The 11,984-nt window shown below is 33.1% G+C and overlaps 1 long non-coding RNA gene across 1 annotated transcript in view; it reads left to right on the top strand.

Annotated features, from left to right (window-relative positions):
• The first annotated feature begins 6,806 nt into the window (after window positions 1-6,806).
• LOC145278313 (uncharacterized) overlaps window positions 6,807-11,984 on the top strand; it is a 203,019-nt gene continuing 197,841 nt past the window's right edge. The window contains exon 1 of the long non-coding RNA XR_013868354.1: window positions 6,807-6,851. This is a non-coding gene — a long non-coding RNA (uncharacterized LOC145278313). The remainder of the gene's footprint in view (window positions 6,852-11,984) is intronic.

The raw sequence follows: 11,984 nt of genomic DNA, 5'->3' as shown, positions 1-11,984 counted from the left end.
TAATAATCTTATATGTAAAGTACAGTGAGATTTTCCCTCTACTATAAACCGGCATAGCTTAGCCACCATAAACGATATAATAATGCCAGAGTCTACAAATAATAGCAAATAATATAAGATATAAAATATTATCTTATATTTAAAACAGTTTAAAAATTTGATTTCAAAATCAATTATAAAATTTCCAAGTAGAAATATGACGCAGTTTCAAGGTTTATTTCAAATCTGCAGATGTCTATCTTTTAACATTTATTATAATATACACTAATGGAAGACAGAATAATTTTTGTTATTGTTTCCTCTTCTATATTGAGTCTAGAGCCAAAGGGCACAGTAAGAATGTAATAATGTACTTACATCCATAAACTAATTCAAATTTATAATTGAGTAAATGTTCTTGATTACATAGCAAATCATATAAATGCAGCACTCCTATCCCGTTTCAATTAATCATTTGAAGAAACCAGAAGATAAGTTGGCAAACACGTGGGGAAACAATAATAATAAAAATAATGATAAAGATGAGGATAACAGTCCACCATGAATGCACAGACTTTTCTCACCTCGATATTTTTTTTACCAACTGAGCAATTTACTTATTTATTTATATTTTACCTAGTGTTACATGGCTTAGATTCTCTACATGGCTTGGCAATCTCTACATGGTTTTAACAAACCTTGCTTGTAGTGATATTTTGACCTCTTCTCATGGTAACAAGCATAGGCTTCCAGAAGGATGCAACAAATGTAAGTCACATTTATCTATGCACATCTCCCTATTTTGTAACCCCAGCAACACGTTTTTTAACAGTTGTGTTGAAACATAAATGTATTTTTCCCGTGCTAATTGTCTTTGTTTTTATTGCATCATAATTTCATATATCCCTCTTATATTTATCTCCATTTATATATATATATATATATATATATATATATATATATATATATATATATATATATATATATATATATATATATATATACAGGGTGACCCCCCCCAAAAAAAAGCGGGCCCCAACTCTAATAAGCCCCCGTTTTTTAATTTGTCTGAATGAAATGAAACTTTGGTCATAACTAGTTTATTATATTAAAAACATCACATCAAAACACTAAGGTTTTTGGCCTTTTTTTCTCTGTTCTACAGCATATGTTCTAGATGACCTCCATTTAGCTTTTGTTTTTTGGGGGGAGGTCACCCTGTATATATATATATATATATATATATATATATATATATATATATATATATATATATACTGGAGTATCGAGCTTTTTTATTTCTGGTTGGGATAAATATAAACATTAGTACTTATATTGGACTGAAGCTTACAACAGCATTTGATGAGTAAACTTCCCCCATTAGTTACTGGAGTTTATACATACATACATATATATATATATATATATATATATATATATATATATATATATATATATATATATATATACATACTGCATCATTAAGAATTGATCATATACTGTTAAATTGAATTTTAAAAATTATTAATGCTAAAATATTTTAAGTTATAAATTTATTATATTTTTTACTAGAATATCTTGTCCTTTTCTTTTCCAGTTTTAACAACTAGTCCTTTACTTTTCCATGTTTAATCTTAACCATATTACTTTTCATCCTCGAATTTTTCTATTGTAATCCATGATTTTTCTAAGCTTCCAATAAATTCACTTGTTCTTTTTTAAATTTCAGTCTTATTTCTTTGTCCCCATAAACATAACATACACATCTGTAAAATAACAATGTATGACACTCATCTGCTTCAATAAAATCCCTACAATTATCTCACTTTCGTCCTTTCATTCTCTCTGTTTCAGTTGTTATTTCTCTTTTCTCAACAACAGTGAATTAGTAGCAATATGGAAACCAGTCATAAAAAACTTCTCTGTTCAAAAAGGTAGACTGCTCTGAGCTTTCTCCTTCATTTCTTTTCACAGCAGTTATTGTCCATATGCAAATTAATGCCATATATATATACATAGGTATATTTATATGTATAAAAAAAAAAAAAAAAAAGGAGAGCGGCCACCTAAAACCACTAACCTAGTTCTAAAACAGATCCTTTGTTTGATAAAATGCATGCCCATTGGCTGGTAGGAAGGGGCGCGGTGGATACTAGAAAGCTGATTGGCCGACTAGAAATCCTCAACATATATAAAAACAAGAAGCAACGACAGAATTCGCGCATAAGCCTGACGAATCCTATAGTTGGATGAAATGCAGAATATTCAGTGTAGCTTAATCGCCATATATATTTTATAAATTACTATATATATATATATATATATATATATTAATAAAGAGTTATAGCCGAAAGTTTTTCTTTTCTCTTTCCTTTCTTGATTTCGTTACTCAGCAGGATAGACACTTATGTAAGTCACGTTTATACTTACTTTCACCACAGATATCAAGGGCAGAGTGAAAGACAATCAGAACTTCACTTGCAGGAGTTGCTTAAAATGGTTTATTCCCACTACTCAAAATATTAAGCAATTAGAGTGGCAGAGAAAGAAAGTTGGGGTAATTAAGACTTTTTGTTGTCTTGGTGATATGTCTGGTGAGAAAAGTGGTTGTTGGGATGCTATAACTGCCAGAATCCGTTCTGCGTGGAAGAAATTTTGAAAGCTCTTTGCAAATCCTCACTTGTAAAGATCTTGTTACACAAAAGAGGCTGTGCTTGCAACACTTGTGTCAGAAGCGTTTTCCTGTATGCCAGTGAGACTTGATCTGTTACAATTGAAGACATTAACAGACTAACTCGCAGCAGTCATGCAATGATACGATGGGTATGCCCATCAAACCTTGCTGATAGAACACCTCTCAATAGGTTAAGATCTAGGTTTGACATAAATTCAGTAGATGAGATACACACTAAAATAAACTGAGATGGTTTGGTCACATCTACCGCGTGGCTGTTGACAAGTGGCCAGGGAGAATCATTAACTTTGAAGACGAAGAGGTGGAGTGATAACATCAAGCAGGACCTGAAACATTATAGGTTAACAGAAGCATTGGCAATGGATCGAATCAAGTGGCGAGAAGCTGATTACCAAAACGTCGAATAACCAGGCTGACGTATTTTTTATGATATTCTTAGTATCGCTTGTATTTAGGATTGAACATTCAAAAGAACTGATTATTACTTAGCATTTTATCCATTCTGTTACGGGGCGATACAGGCAATTCAAGCATTGATTTTAGGAGGCTAAAACTATTCTTATATATATATATATATATATATATATATATATATATATATATATATATATATATATATACACTGCTAATAAAAAATTTAAGACCACTTAAAAAATCTTTAAAAAAAACAACTTGTTTTAAGGATAGATTTTAAACTCTTCCGACCTAAGGTCACCAATACTACAATCTAAAAGGTTATGGAAACAAAAAGCTACATTCCAAAGATTTATTTTTAAATTTTACATTTTTATTAAATCAGGTTTTTTACACATGATCAAAATTATAAGACTAGAGACAAAAATTCTATTAAATTGTACAAAATATGTATGAAAAGTGAATGAAAACATTCAACAATCAAACTTAGTAATGAGTTCTACCTCCACTGTTTTTGATGGCTTAAAAAATTCTTTGGGGCATGCTAGAAATAAGGGTTTCTATTAAGATGCGGAGGATCCTGCTCCAGTTTCTGAAGATGGCTTCACGAAGTTCATTTTATGTTGAATATTGTTTGCCATTTCGTAAATCTCTCCTGTCATCCATCCCCAAACATTTTCAGTTGGGTTCAAGTCCGGTGAGTATGCAGGATATCCCAAGAGATGGACTCCATTTTCTTGTAGAAATCTCAAGGTCCGTCTTGCAGTGTTGATTACAGCATCATCCCCACACAAACGATGACCCTCCATCATCAAATATGCTTTTTGTAGCATGCTAACATAACCAGCTGCTGTCTGACGACCCTGCACCACCTGGAGCTCCACCGTCCCTCTGTAAGAAAAGGCACCCCATAGCATTACGGACCCTCCACCACTATGACGTGTGAAAAAAATTTCAAGGGGCATGTTTTTGTCATGCCAATATCGTTGGAAGCCATCGGGACCATCTAAATTGAATTTTTTCTCATCAGAAAAGAGGACTTTCTTCCACTTCTCAACGTCTCAGGTTTAGTATTCACGACCAAATCTTAAGCGATTCACTTTGTGACGCAGAAGCAATCGAGGAATTTGTTTACACTTTTTATTTACCATGCCTTTTTGTTGTAAGTGTCGTCTAATGGTTATTGAACTGCAATCAGTGTCTGTAACCGCCTTAATTTGACTAGAAGAAAGTCCTCTGTCATCCATAACAACCCGTCTGATTCTCCTACTCAATGCAGGAGAAATTTTGGGTGGGGGCCTACCAAAGGATTTTGCTTTTCCATAATTCTCAGTGTTCTTTAGAAAGTTGCAAATAACAGTTTTACTGCGCTTTACCTTAGCTGCTATCGCTGTGACAAACCTTGCTTATGGAATCCTAGAATTCGAGAGCGCTCAAGGTGGGTTAGTTTTCTTGCTTTAGGCGTGGTAACACATTTACACAGTGATTGCTAATCTCTAACTGAACTAAAAACATTAGAATGTCCATAAATCTAATAATTTATACCCTTAGTCTTATAATTTTGATCATGAGTAAAAAGCCTAATTTTATAAAAATGCAAATTTTTGAATAAAATGTTTGGAATGTACCTTTTTGTTTCCAAAACCTTTTAGATTGTAGTATTAGTAACCTTAAGTCGGAAGAGTTTAAAATCTATCCTTAAAAAACGGTTTCTTTTTAAAGATTTTTAAGTGGTCTAAAATTTTGGATCAGCAGTGTATATATATATATATATATATATATATATATATATATATATATATATATATATGTGTGTGTGTGTGTGTTCCTAATTTAAAATTTAAAATCTTAAAATGGAAACATAAATATTAATAGATAATTATATCCAAACAAAAATGCTCGATATCCGAGATAGAGCATCAATATATGAAAGGAGTTCAAACTTTTTCAAATTATGATTTACAACGTATTTTGTTCGCGCACAATGGAATGCATAATAAAACGACCTTGAATTTACCCTGCACTCAAAGAGAGGCAAGTTACTAGGTACAAGGTAAATTTGCACATAAGAACCCTGTGCTAATTCCCCTCACCCAAAACAAAATGAAATGCTAACTTTTTTTTATTATTTTTTTGTAAGTAATACATGGTAATAAAAATTTGAAGCAACTCAAATGATTAGATGGGAGGATCAATTTTGCATATAAATATAACATAAAATGATCACTGATTTTTAGGCTAAAAATGTCTAACTGGGTAGCGTGTTAAAGGCATGTAAGTAAGTTAGTTCACAGGAATACAGGATGGAATGATAAAATTATCGCCCTAGAAAACCGATTTTCTTTTTTTTTTTTTTTTTTTTTTTTTGTTGCAGACCATATACTAGTTAACCAGTTGTGTACAAATCCCAAGAGGGATAGGAGCTTTTTATCATATTTGAAAGTGACACAATGTTCAATGAGCGAGATCAGAGATGCGCCGCTGTACAACATGCTCTCTACCAATCCAATGTATGACAATAGGACCATTGCCAGCATCCTCAAAATGTAAATACAGACGGTTCCACGCTTGAGAGCACAGCTCAACAAAGTTTCCACACACGGTTATGGTCTTTGGTATGGTTTCAAGTAAGGGACACACCATGCCACTTCACATCTTCGAAGTCGGCTTGAAAGTCAACAATAAAGTGTACCTGGATGTGCTAAAGAGTATGGTGATCTCTGGTGCAAACTTTGGCAGACTTTGGGTGTGGCAACAGGACTTGCCACCGGCCCACAACCCAGTCGGCATTCCTCAAACAGTTAGCCTTAAATTAACTCCCTCCCAAATGTGCAATGAAGACATATGAGTCCTTAACAGAATAAATACCTACAACCCGGCAACTGTTGTCAAAATGGCTAAGTCTATTTCACTGATTGTCAAGGACCTATTTTTAACTCATATAAAACGATAAAGATTTTTAATAAGTGGTAGATGATAGCGATTCCAGACAAATTTTTAATGACAATTTTTTAATGACACATTTTTGGGATATGAAGGAGTATAAGAAGGCTATAAGCAATGCAGGGAAGTGGCTGTTGTATTGGTATGACGTATGAGCAAAAATGGACAAACGAAAAAAGGTCTTATTTGTTTTGTTATTTTTATATTTGTATATCTATTGATTTTCCAAAATAATCTCAATACAAGACAGTAAATACGAACTTACTGTTTGGTTTAACCGAGATGGTAGATGGCTTTAATATTTCGAGAATATACTCTCTTTTTCAAAATAGAATTTCTTTTATTTGTTAATTTATTATCGGGTTGAATTTTAGCGAATCAGAATTCAGTTAGTGTTTTAATCCTGGACCGGAAGTGAATGCGTTAATGGCGCTCGTGAAGTATGGGTTGTGTTGTCATAGAAAGAGTTTGATATTGAAATTTAATTCTGATATAACTGTTAAGATGCCTGGATTTTGGCTGTGTGCCGCTATAAATCTGTCGATCTTATGTATTTTTAATATATATATATATATATATATATATATATATATATATATATTAATCTATAAATTTTTCTTATTTAATTAATTTTTCTTTTATTTATTTTTAATTAACTTTTTAAAATAAATTTGAAAAAAAAAATTATTTACACATTTATTTATTTTATACGATCATCGTGCATATTAATTTCCGGTCGTACTATAAGTAAAATTCAAATGCGCATGCGTACTTTGTCTATTCAAAATGGCCGTCGAACATCAAATTAATTTTGCCGCAGGTAAGTGAATACGTCAATGTAAAAATGTATTTATTTAAAACGTAGATTATATTGTAGAACGACACCTTTTTTTTTTTAAAGTACATAAACGTTAAAAAAATATTTTAGTAAAATTTCAATAATTTTAGATTTAATCTCCTTTTTGTAAGAGAATCAGTGTCTCGGAGAAATCGCCAAATTCATTAATTAGGAAGATTTAGTTAAATTGCTTCTCAGTCAGTTGCTTCCTATATCATTATTAACAAACAAATTATGAATACATAAAAATACACATTACATATTATATATCACGAAATGAATTTAAAGCAATTCGCATTAGTCTCCAAATCCACCTTCGCCTAGACATGATTTTAAGTATTGCAAACATAAATATACTCTATTTTCAAGCAAATAAAATCGACTTATTTATTGTTAAATGTGCGCTGCTTGTCCAACCGAAGACCTACATTTAGAATGTTGACTTTTAAGGATATACGGGGGTAATCCGGCCCGTTACGAACGACTATCGCCATTAAATTTATCGCTGATAACTAGTTCGAAAGATACAACAAAATTCATTATCCCATGTTTTCCTGTAGTTGGTTTGCTTGGCAGCTAAAACAGTATTGTTTTAGCTTTAGCAGCTACGAGAAACTGCAGGTTGTGCATATGTGCGAACGGAAAGAAAAAGATCTTTCTGGATATGGAAAGAAACGAAAAAATGCGGTTAATGTGGCCTGGTTGTCCCACTACAAAGGGTGTTTATTCCGAAAGCCGTTCTTAACATGGGGAGGTTATTTATTCCGAAAGCCGTTCTTAACATGCTGGGGTTGGAGGTAATACCCCTAAAAAGTGACTCTTTGCAGGTAAGTCTTCTTTATTTAAAAAAAAATATTAAGGGCAAGCTGGTTGAATTCTTTTTGAGGGAGACTTTCTTCAATTACAAGTATTCAGTAAAAGTAGTGCCCTTGTCGTCTGCTGCAAAACTCAAACGTGTTTGCGCATGTTCCATGAACAACTTCCTTTCATTAACGAACATGACAGACAATTCGAAATACTAGAAAATAACATTGCACACTAAATGCGTTAATACTAAAATAAAAACTACTTGTCGACGATAAATTTAAAGGCGGTATTCGTTCGTAGCAGGCCCGATTACACCTATGTATCCTTAAAATGTAAACATTTTTAAGGTAGGTATTCGGTTGGACAAGCAGCGCACATTTACCGGGCCCTTGTCTAGAATTCTCCCTATATTTATAAACAAGAAAAATCTGCATCCTGTATGGAGAATTGGTTTTTGTTTTTTTGTTTTTTGTTTTTTTTTCGGGGCGATGAGATTCTTTTTGGAGGTGCACGTATAACGTACACCAAAAATCACGTAAATTTAAATTGAGCAAGTAAGATTTTAAGCAAATTTTAGTTTTTATTTCTAATGCTCCACCTCCCCATCTTAAGAACTACTTGTTAAAATCTCGCAAGTTGGAATTATTCGAAGTTATTTTTTTTTCTTCCTTCAGATTGCTTTCAAGATAACGTCGCGAGATTGCCTCTCGTAGTTTTGCCATAAAATTTGATTTTCCTATTTAAAAATAAAACTACTTGATCAATTTACATGATTTTTGGAGTACGATATCTTTTGTCACGGGTACGTAGAGCATACAGATTTGTCTTTATTTTTGTTTTTCATCTGAGCGGGCAAATTCTGGAAAAGTGCCAAATTGTTATTTGTATCTAGAAACATGGCGACATGGATTTTTGAATTGTTAACGTAGTTTTGTTTTCAAGCAAATAAAATCAATCTATCTAAGCTATTTATTTTATCAAACTAAAATGAGTTTTTTTTTATTTTTTTTTTTTTAGGGTTATAGCATCAATTTGGTAATCTATTGCTTTTTAGGGGGGGGCGATTGCTGCACGCATATTAAAGATGACCATTAATGAGTTGAAACGTTTTAACCAAGTGGATTTTTATCTCCAGAGCGAGTATATTTTAAATTATTTTCGTATTACTATCTCTGACTTTAGTTAGTGTTAAGGAAGGGCATTTTTTTGTTCCCTAAGGAAATCCGTTTATACCGCATCTAAATGCAGAATATTTTATTTTCCCAATAAAAAAAGCGAAATAAATGACAAACTGAGCACGCCATGGCGAAGGGGGTGTGATCAAGATTTTCTTAGGTCATATTGAATCTTCAGAGAGTCCGAATGTAAGGCCAATGAGACGCCACCACATTGAAATTGGTGTTAATTTGCAAAAAAAAAAAGAAAAAAAAAATAGAAAAAAAGGGGATACTCGTCTAGCTATAACCACTATCAACAATTTTCCCCACTCGAATCTGTGCCTAAATCTAAACGCAAATTTCATGAACAAAGCTTATTTCCTAAAACTGCGCTCTCGTGGAACTCTGTTCCGCTGGCCTGCTTTCTAACTGATTACAACATGGTTGTCTTCAAGTTCGATGTAAAAAATTTTTTGTTGAGCTATCCCCTTGAAAAGTCAATTTCTACTCTACTTTTAGCACTAACAATCACTTAGACTGTTGTCTCGGTAAACACGGTGCACTACTTAACCCTTATCCTCGACTTCCTTGTAAAGAAAATAAATTGTGAATGTGCAGAATGACTGAAAGAAAAACTTTTTTCTTTCATGCAATTAAACTTATGCTAACTTTTTGCTTTACATTTAGAAACATTTACCCCACCACCACCAATTTTCTTATGCCCCGTTTGATTACTACGCCACGTTTTGAATATATCATCTCTGGAAGTATTTGCGTCGTCAGCATCTTCCGGTTGCTTCCGTAATCATACCGGAAGTTGCCGGCACGAATTTACCAGAACTTTGGTCATAATCTGAATAAATACTAAAATAATGTGAAAAAAAAAGAAACAATTTGTTTAAATTGTAAATTTGTTATCTAAAAGAAACGTGTGCTTATGAACATATGTCACCGCGCTATTTTTAAAATCGTATTTTCAATTAAAGTTCGAGTTTTACTATATCTTCTGTTACTGTTTTCCACCTGACTACAACCTTGATGTCTTCAAGTCTAAATAAACAAATTCCTGATGAACCGCCCCCTTAAGTAAGACACTTTATCAAATCTCCAATACTAACGATTATCACGATACTATCCCATTGATTACTGTACACGCAATAACCCTTATCCCCGAGTGGCTTCCGGGCCTTGATAAGTGGGGACTACCTTGTAAAAAAAAAAAAAGAAAAAAAATCTTTTTTTTTTTTGTTTCTTTCGGTGAATTCTGACCTGGTTCCAACCTTAACATTTTCCTTTGAAAAGACGACTTTTAAAGATTTTCGGGTATGCTGAAAACGAATATCGCAGTTAAATTTCCGCAAATTAGTAGTTTTTCGGATATTAAACAATGTCATTCTTATATTATTGCTGATGGCCATCTTAGTGCGCACGAGCATGCGCTGTTGCGTGTAAACGCAACCTTGAGAAATTATGCGCGTACTTGCGCGTACCAAGATGACCACCAGCAATAACATAATAAATAGCATTGCTTAATGTCCGATAAACTACTTATTTGCGAAAAATTAAATGCGATATTCGTTTTCAGCATACCCGAAAACTTTTAAAAGCCGTCTTTTAAAAGGAAAATGTTAAACTGGAAATCAGGTAAACATTGTTAGGTAGAAGTACAGAGCAGTTACGAAACACCCTCCTATCATGTTAAGAATTGCTTTCTAAATGTTATTGTTTCATCATAAGTACCAGAAAAAATGTTACATTTCAAATCAATTATAAAAAAGCTAATTTTATTTACACAATAAAACATTGAAATACAAAGATATAATAATAAAAATTTATATCCATTAAAAAAAAAAAAAATGGAAAATCAGAAAATAAATACTATCTGCCAGCCTTAATAAACTTTGGTAAATTATTTCAGATTAATATAAACGATCTTTTTTGATTACTTTGTTTTAGAAATTTTGAAAGCAAATTGTTTCTAGTTATTTATTAAAATATAAAACAAATTACTATTCGCTAACCTTAGTAAACGCGGAAGCTTATTTTAAAATAACAATGGCCTCAAACTGGTGACGTCACATTTACAACACATTCGGCCGCCGTGGATAGGTTCACACATTCAATATAACTGATTTTTATTCATTAAAAACTATATAATCATTATAATAAACAGTGGTCATCTTGAACTTTTCAAGTTTAAGATATCTACAATTTAAACATTATCTTAACCAAATAAGTTATAGTTTTATAACAATTTTGTTCAAGTTATAATTCAATGATAAAAAAACCCCGTAAAAACGAGTTTTATTGCCAAATTTCCTATGTGTAACGTCGTAGAAAGAAACAAATAAAAATCCGACATCGTGGTTCTTCCAAAACGACACATTTCATTTTCTTTTCAAATACTTTTCGCACACACATGTGCTTTTTAAAAATCTCCATTTTCGCTATCTAATGCTGACGCTAACCAGCGCTTTCTCGCTCCCGTATTTACATGTCCATCTTCGGCCGCAACTTTTTCTCTTCTTCACCACCTGGTGTATTTTCTCTTTTTTCTTGATGCGAGCTCGCGCATACTTGCTAATTTGCATACGTGCTTTAACAGCTACTGCTGCTAATATTCTCGCTAGCATCGTTTTGCTGCTGATGATTCTCTCACATGCGTCGTTACATGTGTAGCAATTAAACTCTCTTCTTTCTAAGGTTTATTCGAGTCTGTTTTGGACGAATATCACAGTTTTTTATGTTATAACCTTCTATCATTCAATATATTCTCTAATGGACAATAAAAAAAAAACTCTGATCCCGATCTGGCATCAATTGGGATGGATGGCTCTCGTCTGGGAGAGGCCCCGTGTTTTGACAAGCTTCTGGGTTTGACCTTTACTCCTGATCTGAAATGGAACACGTACATCAAGTCTGTTGCCAAGGTCGCTGGAAAGATGGTGGGATCCTTCTACCGCTCCAGAAGATATCTCACTACTGATGCAATTCTCTATCTATATAAAAGCCAAGTACGTCCAAGGATGGAGTACTGCTGCCATATCTGGGCAGGAGCTGCTAAAAACAGCCTATCCTGCCTTGACAGAGTACAAAATAGACTTCGTGGCTTAGTGGGGGATGCCCTTTTCTCTACCCTGCAACCTCTCTC

Source organism: Euprymna scolopes, chromosome 6, assembly GCF_053919585.1.
Source record: "Euprymna scolopes isolate OS-2025 chromosome 6, ASM5391958v1, whole genome shotgun sequence".
NCBI lineage: Eukaryota > Metazoa > Mollusca > Cephalopoda > Sepiida > Sepiolidae > Euprymna > Euprymna scolopes.
This window is presented reverse-complemented; position numbering and strand designations above follow the sequence as displayed.